Genomic DNA, 15083 nt, shown 5'->3' on the forward strand with positions numbered 1-15083 from the left:
AATGAAGTGTCGCTACTTGCTAGTAAACAAAAAAGACCAATTCATGTGTTAATACAAAGAATATTTATTATAATCAGTTCACAGATCTGAGTCCAAACAGAAACTTCACCCTTCTGAACTAAGAGTTTAAACAGACTGAAATGTCCAGGCTCACTCCTCCACTATTTATTCATTCATTTCTGCGTGAATTTTTTTTTATGCAAGACTTAGAGTCATGTTTCGTCGTCCAGTCCAAATCCCGCCAAACTCCCTTTAGGAAACCTGTGATTTAAACTTCAGCAGGCTGCGACAGTCCGCTCCACTCAGTCCTGGTTCTCCCGGGCTTCCCTTCCCTCCATCTGTGTGGTGTCGGTTTTGGCTCCCAGAAAGCGGGCGGTGAGCTCCAGATCCTGCAGCCGCAGACGGACTCCGCTGCCCCGCTGTAGCTTCTCTCCGTCCGCCGGCAAACGCAGTGGAACTTCCCGCCGAAATCCACGTACAGGTCGTCCTGCACTACGTGGAAGATCCTCCCGATCACCACTCATCTTTGGCCGGTCCCATCTGGATCAGTACGGACCGGCGCAAAGACTCCTCAGTGTAGCGAAATCAACGCAGCACAGCCACTGGCTGTTCGACCTGCGAGACAAAAAAAAAAAAAAAAAGAAACTTTAGCTGACAGACAAACCGGGCCGATATGTCAAATAGAACTGATTTCGCTCAGACATCCAAGGAAGGTTTGGGCCATCTTTGGTCCGTCAGGACCTCTGGTGGAAACTACGAATGGCAGGAAAAAGCATCATCACAGCGAACGGTTAATCCGTACACATTGTTTAAACATTACATACCAGGTAATGATCACCGGCGCCTGGACGGAGGGGATGGAAAGCACAGCCAGCAGAGTCCTCCAACCTGAACGTGATATGTAATGACAAGTTAGCCGTGAAGCTAGAAGACCCATTGCTACATTCACCGCTTTTAAAAATTCGCTCAGACATCCAAGGAAGGTTTGGGCCATCTTTGGTCCGCTAGGACCTCTGGTGGAAACTACGAATGGCAGGAAAAAGCATCATCACAGCGAACAGACACAAGTTTGGGAGATCACACAAGAAAAAAAACCCATTCCTTAAGTAATGGTGCGGCCTGGTTGTAATTCTTAGGAACGTTAGGATTTTTGGCCTCATTGTAAGCTGACTGTTTGCTCAACTTTAATACTCAAAATGTAGATCAGATAAATAAACTGCTCACCTGTGCCCAGGTTATGTGCATCTGCTGCGTTTCTGCCTCTTGAGGAATTGGTCCCGTCGCTCATCGTGACACAGCCGATCAGCGTCTGTACGGTGTCCCGCAAGTTCATTTCCCCCCCCCCACCCGTGGCCGGTGTAACCCTGGGGAGAACATTTCTGGTGTTAGAAAGCCAGCAAACTTCTCATTTAATAGAGCAAAGTAAACGCAGATAAACATGGAGGAGTGTGTATACTCCAGCTATATAAACTAACATTTAACATAATGTGTAGTTTCGGAGAGGTCAGATCAGTCTACAACAAGCTGATTGATTATGAACGTGCTTGATTTGATGCTAAAGCGCTCAGACATCCAAGGAAGGTTTGGGCCATCTTTGGTCCGTTAAGACCTCTGGTGGAAACTACGAATGGCAGGAAAAAGCATCATCACAGCGCAGGAGGACGCACGGTCCTCACAAACATGAAAGAAATCCAACTTGGAAAATATTCTAACCTTGCGTGCGTATCGTAGGAGTCAGTCCTGAGACGAGCCGCTGAACAAACATTTAAGAACCTGAGAAAGGAGAAAACAAACCAATGTCACACATGTCACCTCTGGAATAGAACTAAAATAACTTAAAAAAGGAGTCATATTCATCTCAACAATGACAACAAAAAAAAAATCAGTCACACCGGATTACTTTGAATGAAGTACGCCAATGTAACTATATAGCCAGCCCGACAATTCAGCTCTACATTAACATTGTGTGCATTAGTAACCAAAGATGCCACATGAAATAGAGTGAAAGTACAATATTTCTCAGAAATGTAGCAGAATAGAAGTTTAAAGTAGCATAAAATGGACAGACTCATTTAGCTACTTCACATGTGTACTTAATGATAAGTTGAACGTTGAATCCCAGTTTAAATTGTGCAGAGCTGTGATGAGATTTTGGGCCGAGCATCTCCACGTGTTCACCTGCTGGAAACTAACGTTGCGTTTTTATGACCCGTCTCTTTTAAAAGCTACTTAAATAAAACAAATAAGCCTCGCTAAATCCCCAAAACACAGGCTGAGCAACGCTCTACAGCAGCTACACTGCAATAAATACAGTTTCATCAGATATAAATATATTTTGGGCTAATTTTGTTAGCTTTATTTTAACACGAGGGGCTTATTTAATCGCCTCATGACAACTCCGGATGTTAAACAGCAGATTTATCTGCAAATTAAGCGCTGAAAACATTAAAATAAACTCGCAAACAGAAAACTCAACGTGTTGAGACTTTTCAGCCACATCTCAACAGCTGCAGTTAGTGCTGGAACCATCTACGACCATCCGTTAAATAAAGACGTCACCTATGACAAACGTCGCCATCTTTTACTTCTACATGTTGTTATTAATGCGTAGCGCTGTCCATTTAAAGGCTAGAGGTACATTTAAAGTCATAGTTACCGTCAGTTTCTGAGAACGGTGCGTTGTGACTCCCGCTTCGAGTTCTCTCTCGGTTGGAAATGAGCGCGTTTGAGTTTCCGCTTGTTTTTATTCCGTCATGGCGGCGTATGAATGGCATCATGGCGCCGTACCGCCACCTAGCGGACCGGAGGGAGAAGTGGGAACTACTACCAGAATCACAATCAGAAGATTTATTATCATTGTACAAAAATGAACAACGACATTTTTAGCAGCAGTTCACCCAGTAAACATAAATCTAAATCTAAAAAGATAAGACATAAATAGTAAAACAATGCATTCAGAAAATATAAAGACATATACACACTAAAAGTACTAGTTATTGCAAATGGTCCATGTGTGAAGGTGTGAATGTGTGTGCGTGCTAGTGAGTGTGTGTGTTCAGTGTGGTGATGGCTTGTGAAAAGAAGCTGTTCCTGCGTCTACTTGTCCTGGTCCTGATTGACCTGTAGCGCCTGTCAGAGGGCAGCCAGTCAGACAGGGGGTAGGCAGGATGGGAGCAGTCTTTGATGATTGCCTTAGCTCTGCTGAGGCAGCGGGATGTCCTTCAGGGAGGGGGAGGGGGCAGCCGATGATCCTCCCATCAGTGTTGACCATTCTCTGTACCGGACCAAAGATGCTGAAAGAAAGAAAGATTAATAATATTCTATGTTATTATTTGTTTCATAGATAGATAAATATATAGATAGATAGATGGATAGATGGATGGTTGGATGGATGGATGGATGGATGGATGGATGGATAGATAGATAGATAGATAGATAGATAGATAGATAGATAGATAGATAGATAGATAGATAGATGATGGATGGAAGGATGGATAGATAGATAGATAGATAGATAGATAGATAGATAGATAGATAGATAGATAGATAGATAGATAGATAGATAAATAGATGATGGATGGATGGAAGGATGGATGGATGGATGGATGGATGGATGGATGGATGGATGGAAGGATGGATGGATGGATGGAAGGATGGAAGGATGGATGGATGGATGGATGGATGGATGGATGGATGGATGGAAGGATGGATGGATGGATGGATGGATGATGAATGGATGGATGATGGATGGATGGATGGAAGGATGGATGGATGGATAGATGGGTGGATGGATGGATGGATAGATGGATGGATGGATGGATGGATAGATCTAGATAGATAGACTGCAGCCAAGGAGGACACCACAATCTTCTGAACATAGTCATACTGAGAAACACAGAGAGAGCTGTGTGGAGCTGATAGTCTTAATTAGCTTTGTAGCAACTCATTTGGCAACGGCTTGAACGTAACAGACGTTCATTAATATCAAAAAGTTACTCTCTAAAGCTTAAAAGTAAAAGTATTTTTTTACAGAGGGCCTTAGAGGGAATTCTGGATGTTTTGAAATACTGTCATTGTCACAGCCATTAGAAAAATCTACTTTCTCCATGTTTTTATGAAAAATAATGTGGTTTAAATCAGGCTGTAAATGATATCTGAACAAAGCCATGTGTAAAAAGCTTCAGAATACAGACGGGAATGAAAGTGGAAACTTTGGTGTATGCTAGAGCTACTGAAGTGGAGATTTCAGGCTCAGAATCTGAGAACTAAACCTTAAAAACGTAAACATTTTGAAGACACTACAGGTGATTGAATTGGGTAAAAGTAGGGAACAGAGTGGAGAAAGACAGGGCTGGGTCTCGCCAATGGTTTCCCGTATCGATATCAGGAAATTTCAGTTCCAATACCTGTTTATTTTGGATATAAAAGAGAGAATAGAGAGATCTTCTGTTTTGAGCCCCATGAATAGTTTAAAGTACTTTTTACTTCTACATCCATGGTGGAAAAGGCAGATATTAAAAGATCCATTTCTGGATTTTATTAAAAGATATCAGATCACTCGAACAAGGATCGATTTTTTTACCAAGCACTTGTGATAAACAGAGAGAGAGAGAGAGAGAGAGAGAGAGAGAGAGAGAGAGAGAGAGAGAGATAATCATGTAGATGATAGGCAAATGGACCAATCACCTCCCTCCTTTTCTCCTCCCTCTTGCTCCTCATTGGTTGATGCTGCAGCGAGGCCCGATGTCTCCCCTCCTCTCCTCCTCCCCTCCTCTCCTCCTCCCCTCCTCTCCTCTTCCCCTCTCTTCCGTCTGGTGCTGCTGCTGCTGCAAGCTGCTGGTGTTGCCGTGACGATGATATCCTACCCCCTCCCTCCTACACACACACACACACACACACACACACACACACACACACACACACACGGTAGAGAGCAGAGGAGAGAGAGCAAACAAGACACTGTCATGACGCGATGGCTTCAGGCTGGAAAATAGACACTCATGGCCTGCGTCTTAGGAAAACATGGTGAGTGCTGGATTTCCTTTTTCCCTTCCTTTAGGGTTTGAAGAGTGAGAGGACAGAGGGAGGGATGGATGGATGGATGGATGGGTGGGTGGATGGAGAGATGGGTGGAGGAATGTTTGGGGATGACAGCAGCATCTGTAGCATGCTGTGCTTTCGTTAAAGAGAGAGGGATGGATGAGGGAGGGAGGAAAGAGAGGAGGAAATGAGGATGGACGGATTGCATGATGAACGCAGGCAGAGACTGATCCACCTCAGCATTAGAGCAAATACAAGTGTGTGTGTGTGTGTGTGTGTGTGTGTGTGTGTGCGTGCATGCGTGCGTGTGTTTGTCTTTGCGAGATGAGGCCTGTATGTACAGCACGTTAGCATCCTTAGTGCTAACAGTAACAGTAGGTACGTCACTGGTCCACTCAGACTTTTACAGCTATGGATTACTGAACAGGAACATGTTTTATGGTAGCCTGGCTCCGCCCTCCTACGTACTTCCGCTCAATTTTCATTTTCCTTCAGTACTACGTCTGGGTTTGCGGTATATTCGCGGGTTTTCTCAGGCCAAATCTTTACCGGTCCAAACAGAGGGAGTGGCTGAGAACGATGACGTTGAGGTCGTGCACTAGTTTGAGTTGTAGTTCTGTAATGGCGGCAGAGAAAGATGTGAGCGAAGCCATTCGGTCCGTTGTGGCAACACTGCCGAATATCCAGAAGTTAAAGCCCGAGCAAGAACAATCTTTGCTGAGTTTTGTTGGTGGCCATGATGTTGTGAACCTCCTCCCCACGAGGTTCGGCAAAAGTTTGATTTTCCAGCTCGCTCCGTTAGTGGTGAAGGAGTTGGCTAAGGCTAACACTAGTGATGCTAAGCCGACGTCACGACCAAATGTTAGCGATTGGTTATGGCAGATCTAGAGTGGCTCTGGGCAGATCCAATAGTTTTACAACAGAGTACCCACCTTCAAAGAAGTTAACACTTGTCAATGGAGAGTGGCCACACTCTCTGTACTAATGAAATGTACGAGAGTCTGGTAGGACCAGGCTAGTTTTAGGGGCCCTCAGGACAGAAGTACTATATTATGATATATATGTTTTATAATAGTATTTCTTATTGAAAAGTCGATCATATGACTGCGACGAGACAAAAAACAACCACAAAGACATCCTAAACGACTACAGAGAGATACAAAACAACCAAAGACATACACAATGACCAAAGAGACTAAAATGACTATGAAGGGATGCAAAATGACAATGAAGAGATGCAAAATTACTACGAAGTGATGCAAATTGACAACGAAGTGATGGTAAATGACTACGAAGTGATGAAAAATGACTACGAAGCGATGCAAAATGACTACAAAGTGATGCAAAATGACTACCAGGTGATGCAAAATGACTACGAAGGGATGCAATATGACTACAAAGTGATGCAAAATGACTACGAGGTGATGCAAATGACTACGAGGTGATGCAAAACGACTATGAAGTGATGCAAAATGACTACGAGGTGATGCAAAATGACTACGAAGTGATGCAAAATGACTACAAAGTGAGGCAAAATGACTACGAGGTGGTGCAAAATGACTACGAAGGGATGCAAAATGACCGAGACATAAAACTACCACAGATACAAAAGGACCAAAAAGATACAAAACGAACGCAAAAACATGAAATGATTGCAAAAAAATAGAAATTACCATGAAGATTCAAAACAACTACAGAGAGACACAAATTGACTACAAAACGACAAAAAACAACCTTGACAGCAAAGAGAACAAACATACTCCGAACAACATCTCTGAGTCTGAGAGTAGGATATGTCGGGGGCCTATTACATGTTCCATGTCTGTGCCCAGGGGCCGATAATCTGTCCATTGCTACATATGAACAGAGAGTTGCAGAAAAAACAAAAAGGGAAATAATTTTAGCAGGTAGATTCTCAACCAACCCAGTTATCTTGAAACTGATGTCATAATCTTACCTTAATCAACTTTTACGTGCTTGTCTTTCTCTCCGCTATAGACAACCTGTTAACAAAAAAATCATTGTTGTTGTGGTCCTTTAAGATGAAGCGGTGTTCAACAGCAACGTACGGTATAACTATCTAAAATCATTATTCATGTGTTGCATCCCCAAAGGAAAGATAAAGAAATGAATCAACTTGAAACCTGGCTACGACAGAGAGACAGAGGTGAGAGACGTCATTAAAACAGAGAGAGAAACAGGAACGGAGGGAGAGTGACCATGCACTTTCCCAGGGGAATACTATATGCTGTATGAAGAGATAAGATTACCAGAGTCGATGTATGTGTTAGTGACGTCAGACTGTAGATTTACCGACAAGCTCTTTAAATACTGGTTCGTCTGTGTCTCAACTTGCAGATTAAGCTTAACTGAAATGTAATCTTTTTGAGTTTCTGGCATTTGTAAAAATATCACGATGATGTGGAGTAATGGAGTCTGGTCTGCTGAACCAAAGATGACGGGAGCAGGTTTCCAATCAACTAGTCTCCAGACTGCCAGTCTGCCAGACCCTCCTCCACAGCGCTGTGAAGGAGGGTCTGGCTAGTCCACACAACTTCCCGGGATGGGAGAAAAACATGCTCTAGTGTATTGGCATTTCTTTTACCACATGTGTCAAACTCAAGGGTCAAATCCGGCCCTTCGCATATTTTGATCCAGTCCTTGTATAAATTTAGGCCCACCTAGTTTTTGACGATTTTTCTGATGTTTTTGTCACTTTTGCCAACGCTTTTACAGCTTTTCCCCACCTTTTTCGGACTTTTTTCTGATGTTTTTGTTGCTTTTTTCGGGACTTTTTTCTACGATGGCTAAAGAACGTTTTTTTGGGACTTTTTTAGGGCTTTATGCCGACCAAATTGTAAGTGAGAAGACTTTAAGACATCAACTAAATGTGTTTTAGTTTGTAATATACAGTACCAGTCAAAAGTTTGCTACTTACCTAATCTCAAGAGATCAAATGTGAAATAATATATGCATGTGTAATTCAATCAACTAGTCAGCTGAGGTTGATGAAAACAGTATGGACCCAATCACGTTTGTTCACAATAACGTCCCCGGTAGAAATCTCCTGTGTCCAGGGGGGGAACAACTGGATATACTCTAATTTCTTTCATCTAAAATGCATGTTTGATGCTTTCACATGTCAACACTTTAATTAACGTTAGCTTGGAGAGCTAATTTACGTGTTGGGCCACAGACTAAAGAAAACGACAAACTACGGTCAGTCCGACCGGCGGTGAGATGTTGCTGTTCCTAACGCTAGATTGGTTTATCAAAGACGCTAGCAAACAACTAATGCTAGATTTGGTTTATCAAAGACGCTAGCAAACAACTAATGCTAGATTTGGTTTATCAAAGACGCTAGCAAACAACTAATGCTAGATTTGGTTTATCAAAGACGCTAGCAAACAACTAATGCTAGATTTGGTTTATCAAAGACGCTAGCAAACAACTAATGTTACATTTAGTTTATCAAAGATGCTAGCAAACAACTAATGTTACATTTAGTTTATCAAAGACGCTAGCAAACAACTAAGGTTGGATTTGGTTTATTAAAGATGCTAGCAAACAACTAACGCTAGATTTTGTGAGTCAAAGACGCTAGCAAAGCAACACAGGACAGAAAATAAGCACAGCAGAGACCACAGCTAGACCTCCTTGTTAACTACCAGTATTTACTACAGTTGCGGCTGAAAATGACAGCAGAAATAAACAAGTTTGCCATTTTTTTCAGCCAGTTGTGATTTTTTGTGTTAGCACAACGTCGCGGGATTTGGTCTATTAGTTTTGCAGGTAGTATTGGACAAATTAAACATTTTGACTGTATGATGGCACTGGTCAAAGTCTATTGTGGTCTAAGCGCTATTCGTTGTACTCAAATAATAGTCACATCATCTCAGCCATTAGATTAGTGTTTTTGCTATTTTTCTATAAAGACAGGTTTATACAGAGTTGGCACAAAATACAACTGAGGGGGCTATATGTAACATAATTTTCGTCGCTTTGTGGAGTAATTATTGTGTTTAACAAGCTACAGTACCTGTATTAATGCATCAATAGTTTGTGTTGTGCTGTTTCTTAACTACATGGACAGTGTGCATTGCCAAATAGCTTAGTAAGGAACTTGGAAATACCATAATCTTGGCAATGTTGCATAAGTCAGATCACACATAAAGTGACCGTCCATCCGTCCGTGTGTTTGTGTGTGTGTGCGTGCGTAACTAGAACAGCGCAATTGTTTTTTTAACCAGGCCAGCAGTTTTCAGATTACATTATGTGCTTACATAATTGCAAAATGGTTCTCCAATGTTTTCTCAGTTAGCCTTTTAAAATGATATCAGTTTAGTAAACAGATGTGCCTTTGGAGCATTGGATGAATGGTTGCTGATAATGGGCATTGTAGATATTGCATTGAAGATCAGCCACCCACTCAGATCAGCTGGTAGTCTGTCTGTAATGGAGTGGAATGGAAATGTCTAAGTGACCCCAAACTTTTGACCGGTAGTGTAAACTGGAAATGAAGGCCATCTGTGATCAAAAAGTTGTCGGTTTGAGTCTCAGGCCCTGTAAGAAACAGGGAATGAGCAACTTTTAAAACCACTGTTAAGTTGCCTTTCAGCAAGGCGTTGAGCCTCTGTGTGCCCCAGCAGAGCCCGAGGCGGGAATTCAGAGCTACGGAGACTTTTTCTCAATACATTAATGCTTACAATATAACAAACATGAAATATGTGCAGGGGGAGTGTATAAATCCTGCTGAGAGCCAGCAGAGGTTTCTATCATCGCTATCATTGTGGCAGAGCAGTAAACACACACACACACACACACACACACACACACACACACACACACACACACACACACACACACACACACACACACACACACACACACACACACAAATTATTTTGATACTTCTGTGCTTGTGAGGCCATGGTTTGGAGGACTTGCTGGTTTCTACGGTTGAATGCTTTTAATGTGAAGCACCAACAATGACTCAATCCAGCTCGGCTCATGATCAATGAAAACCTCATGAAACCTCTCACGAACGTCGTCAACCCCAATTGGTCCCAAAGTACAAGAACACACACACACACACACATATACACACACACACACACACACACACACACACACACACACACACACACACACACACACACACACACTGTCTGCAAATGTATCTGTGAATCCACAAAAGAAAGAAAGGATTCACTTGTCCCTCGTTCTGTAAGTGACAGTTACAAACAGCCACCACAGGGTGTCACAAGGTACACACACACACACACACACACACACACACACACACACACACACACACACACACACACACACACACACACACACACACAGATCCTCACTGTCGCCCCATAATCCTTTGCAGCAGCATTATACTGCAGAGAATTGTTGTAGAGCAGTGTGGGGATGCAGGCGGGCAGCAGTATATGTGTAAAATGTATTTGTCTGTCTGCAAAAAATATGTAGAGATCAAATGCACAGAAACTATTAGAAAAAAGAAGAACAAATATCTGTGTGTGTGTGTGTGTGTGTGTGATGAGAGTATGTGTGTCCGTGTGTGTGAGGCTACGTGTGAAGGTTGCGTTTTCCGAACAAAAATATCTGAGGGAGGAGGTGTTAAAACAGGATTATGTACATGATCACAGGGAAGTCATATTCCTAACCCCCAATACACCCGTCTTTATGAATCATTCATGAGAATAGAGCGACAGTAAACAACAAACAGCACAAAGGGAAATGGAGAAGAAGGAAAGCAGAACAACTGAGTTAAACATTATTTATATATATTATCATATATTACAATATGAATAAAGAAATACAATTTTTATTTAAAACCATCAATTTGATTGAAAAAAAAAAAAATCAGTAGTTTCATGACTACAAATTTTAGGAACATCAGGTTTTTGCCTTTCTTAAAGACTCGATAAAGTGTCTTTGCCTCCATGGGCGCCTTCTGGGCAGCTAACTAACCTTAGCCTAACCTTAACCCTAAACATAGCCATTGCCGCGTTGCCTGGAAGGCACGTTGGGGGCAAAAAACACCAAACACCTTTCTTAAAGCTACATTGTGTAAGAATTTCCCACATCTAGCGGTGAAATTGTACATGACAACCAACTGAATATTACTTTCTAGCCCCTCCCATTCCGAGCGCGTTGTAACTCCTACGGTGGCCGTATTATTCAAGAAATACGACTTTGTCCGTGAGTGTTCCTTCCAGTGTAATAATAGTTTTACGTTTTAGTTATTTTGGTACCATTTAATTGCTAGCATCAGCTATCAGGTTCCCAAGCGAATGCAAGCTAATGTTAGTAAATTATCAGCGTGATCCTCCATCTTCAACAGGCTTTCAAATCTGCCGGCAGATCTGAGTAGTCTCCCCTGGCACTGAGTTTAAAAGCGCGAGCAGCGGAGTATGTCCCTCTTTGGCTAATGTATTTTTAAAGATGGAGCGCAACATGGCAGAATACATATGAGCGACTCGCCCGTATGTATTCTGAATGATTCTGAATGTCAGCTTCTACGCGTGCGAGAATATATTATGATTAGTTGGTGGAAGTCGTTACACATGAATGAGCAGAAACTTGTGAAAGAACAAAGGGTTTTTTGCTAAGAATCAACTCAAAACATTACACAATGGAGCTTTAACAATGTTTAAAAAAAAGTTATTTCATTGAAAAAGAAAATGAGTAAGAAAAGACTAAAACATTTGCAAAAATTGAAAATTGAATGGACAATGTCCACTTTATTAGGTACACCAGTGACATCTAATGCATATAACACATATACACTTCACAGCATTAAACTTTGCATACTACAACTTCAATAATAAACATATAGTTGCATAAATACCGCTCTGACAGTGCCTGTATTGTCTTATTTTATTTTGTATTTAAATTGTTATATTTTATTACTATGTTTTAGCTCTGAATACTTAACGTCCTCATATTATGCTTTTTGGCTTTTCCCCTTTCCTTTATTGTGTTATATATTTTTTGTGCACGTTATAGGTTTACAAAGTGAAAAAGCCCAAAGTCCCCCCCAAAGGGACTTACCATCTCCAACAGAAAACACTGTTCACAAACTGCTCCAAACAGCTCTGTTGTAGTCCAGCCTAGACAAACGTGGTCACTTTGGAACACACGTTATAATGCTCGCCTAGCTGCTAGCGTGGCACGCCCTCATACTCTGCTCCTGACTGGCTAGTAGTCCTTACCTAGCTACTGTCAGGGCCCTCATACTCTGCTCCTGACTGGCTAGTAGTCCTTACCTAGCTACTGTCAGGGCCCTCATACTCTGCTTCTGACTGGCTAGTAGTCCTTACCTAGGTACTGCACATGTGCAACTCCCAACAAAGATGGAACACAAGTGAGAGGTCTCACTCTGTAGCTAAAACAGAGAGCTCAACACACAGGGTGAAAAGAGGAGCTGCAGCAATGTGCAGTACAACAAAAATATGGTGTTTTTTGAAAATTAAACCATGTAAACCTACTCTGATATAACCTTTAAATACAATTAAGAACCTGAAATTGAGCATAATATGAGCACTTCAAAACATCTTTTGGTCAAGTCAGGTTGAAATTTGTTTCAGTAGCTTTTCTTTCACTCCCCTTACTCAACATTTTGTTCATTAAATGACACACAATTTTAGTCACGAAACTGTCAATAAAACGAAAATGTCCCCCGTCCACAGAAGCAGTTCTGCAGAATATGTTGTCTATCTTTGAGTCTTAATTTACCAGGTTGGCTGTTGACTTTTTCTTCTTGTGAACGTGTCAAGAAGACACACGCCTCTGGATCCACGTGGTCCACATGTGAGTTTAAATTAAAAACAGATGTTTTTACATCTGGAACTGGGACACTTTGTATCACGCAGCAGGAACGACTCGTTGCTGCTCTGTGGAGCAAGCAGACGGTTAAATTTAGGATTATTGGATTAAAGGGCCCATTACTGCGCTTCACTTTTTGTCGTGTCTCTCCTTCCCCCCCTTCCCCATGCAGTCTGTAACCATGGAAACCACAGCCTCACTCCCGTGTCTCTCTCTCTTTCTCTCCTCCCATCACTTTGAAGTACTTTCCGTGACCTACATTTCTGCTCCTCGAAGCTCTTTTTTTCAGTATCTTACTCTTCATTCACATCCCTCTGTTGGTCCTACACCCCCCCCCCACCCATCTGTGGATCGTACCATCTGTTCCTGGACCTGCTGCAGTCCTGTTTCTCACTACAGAGTGTACAATCTGGGAGTACATTAGGGGTGTGCAGTGATCGGATGTGCCACCTGGAAGGAGCATATGGGCATTCCTATAGTGCAGGGGGTGTCCAACATACGGCCCGTGGGCCAGAACCGTCCTACCAGAGGATCCAATCAGGCCCATGGGATGACTTTAAAAAGTGTGAAAATTGCAGAGAAGTAATTAATTCCAATTCCAAATTTACCACATTCATTTCAGAGAATATTCAAGTTATTTTTCCCTAAATTCACACATTTAATGTTAGTTTTTTCTCTGGATGTTACCCCTCTCTCCCGGGTCCGTAACTAAATATTTTTTTCCCCCTACAATGGCCTTTAGAACAGTGTCGTAGCAGAAGCAATTTGCGTTTGCCAACATCGAGCTGACAAGAAACTCTGTGGCAGATAAAGTTTCTGATCTTTCTGGAGTGGATTACTGGTCTGGCCCACTTCAGTTCAGCCCCTGAACTAAAATGAGTTTGACACCCCTGCTATAGTAGTAGATAGAGAGTGCTATGAGATGACGTTACCCAATCAAAAATAATGTCAGTGGGTTTAATCCAGGGGTTAACTGTATAAGTGAAGACAAAGCATCTGGATCGCCCCCTGGTGGCTGGCTGCAGCACTGGTCATTTTTCTGATCAGTTTGGTTTTTATTAGGTATTTGATGCTATAAAAACGGGGTGAAAAATGTCATAATTGACAGCTGTGATTGACTTGCGATTGGTCGGGCAGCGTATGAGCGGGACTTCAATACGGCAGCTCTCGATGCGCAGACTCTGGCTCCAACAATTACAAGTCAGCAGCGCCCATGTATGGGATATTTTGGCTTCACTTTTGTACAAAGAGGAGACGTGTTGTCCATCTTTTAGTTACAGTCTATGGTTTCATCATATCTGCTCAATATTGCTGTCGTGTTCTTTGTGTACATACCCACATTGTTAATGGGTATACACTGACAATGTTTTATAGTGAAACTACATTTGAAAATGAACCTCTTCTACCTGTGTACATTTCATTTCACTTTGTAACATTAGTGAACAACATCCAACATTCTGCAACCTTTTTAGACCCTGACCTTGTCTTGTTTCATTGTCTATATAAGTATGATTGCATAGCCAAAACCGATCACACATAACATGGTAGCAAAGCACTCAGCCGAAAGATAAGTGAGTGTTCATCCATGTTTATCTGCTTTTCTATCTAATCCTCATCCCACTCTTTTCTCCCAAAGGCTGTCCACCACCGTTTGAACCCTTTGTGATTTAAATCAACACCAACTTCTGTTGCTTTTTCCCCGCAAATCAAACCTAAAGAGGATTGGACGGGTAAATGGAAAATGTGTGGAGTTTTGAATGCCTGGACCCCTTTGTACCCAACAGGAATGTAATGGAATAATCAATGACTACAGGCTCAAATAAAGGGCATGTCTGAACTTTTAGCTCCGCCTCTTTGCAGCAGAGAGATAAAGCTCTGACCAAAGTGGATGATTGTACACTAAAAATACAGAAAACAAGACCTAGATCTGATTTCCCAGCACTCTTTTCTTGGTGCTGTGTGGCGAAGTCCCGCAGGAAGTCATGCCTCTCCTAAGATCCAACATGTGCCAAGAGTTATCGTAAGGAGTACATTTGAATGTTTTGCCCCGTCCTCACACAGGCACAATGGAATAAAGTTTGAGACAAGGAGTTTACAAAAGCACAAAACGTGTATCTGAACCACCAGCCCCTTCCCCCTGGCTGCAGTGTGGAAAAAGGGGCGTGTTCGGAGGTTCACCCCCACCAGGCTGTCGCTCGCAG

The 15083-nt window shown here is 42.2% G+C and overlaps 1 long non-coding RNA gene and 3 other non-coding genes across 4 annotated transcripts; all 4 read right to left on the reverse strand.

Annotated features, from left to right (window-relative positions):
* Positions 1-336: 336 nt before the first annotated feature.
* On the reverse strand, positions 337-2745 carry LOC144534483 (uncharacterized). Its single transcript, XR_013503554.1, has 4 exons — positions 2657-2745; positions 1714-1773; positions 825-1364; positions 337-615 (listed from the first exon to the last, which is right to left on the reverse strand). It is a non-coding gene; the product is annotated as an uncharacterized LOC144534483 (long non-coding RNA).
* On the reverse strand, positions 693-787 carry LOC144534645 (small nucleolar RNA SNORD14). Its single transcript, XR_013503583.1, has one exon. It is a non-coding gene; the product is annotated as a small nucleolar RNA SNORD14 (small nucleolar RNA).
* On the reverse strand, positions 963-1057 carry LOC144534646 (small nucleolar RNA SNORD14). Its single transcript, XR_013503584.1, has one exon. It is a non-coding gene; the product is annotated as a small nucleolar RNA SNORD14 (small nucleolar RNA).
* Positions 1561-1655, reverse strand: LOC144534648 (small nucleolar RNA SNORD14). Its single transcript, XR_013503585.1, has one exon. It is a non-coding gene; the product is annotated as a small nucleolar RNA SNORD14 (small nucleolar RNA).
* Positions 2746-15083: the final 12338 nt, after the last annotated feature.

Source organism: Sander vitreus, chromosome 19 (assembly GCF_031162955.1).
Source record: "Sander vitreus isolate 19-12246 chromosome 19, sanVit1, whole genome shotgun sequence".
Lineage (NCBI taxonomy): Eukaryota > Metazoa > Chordata > Actinopteri > Perciformes > Percidae > Sander > Sander vitreus.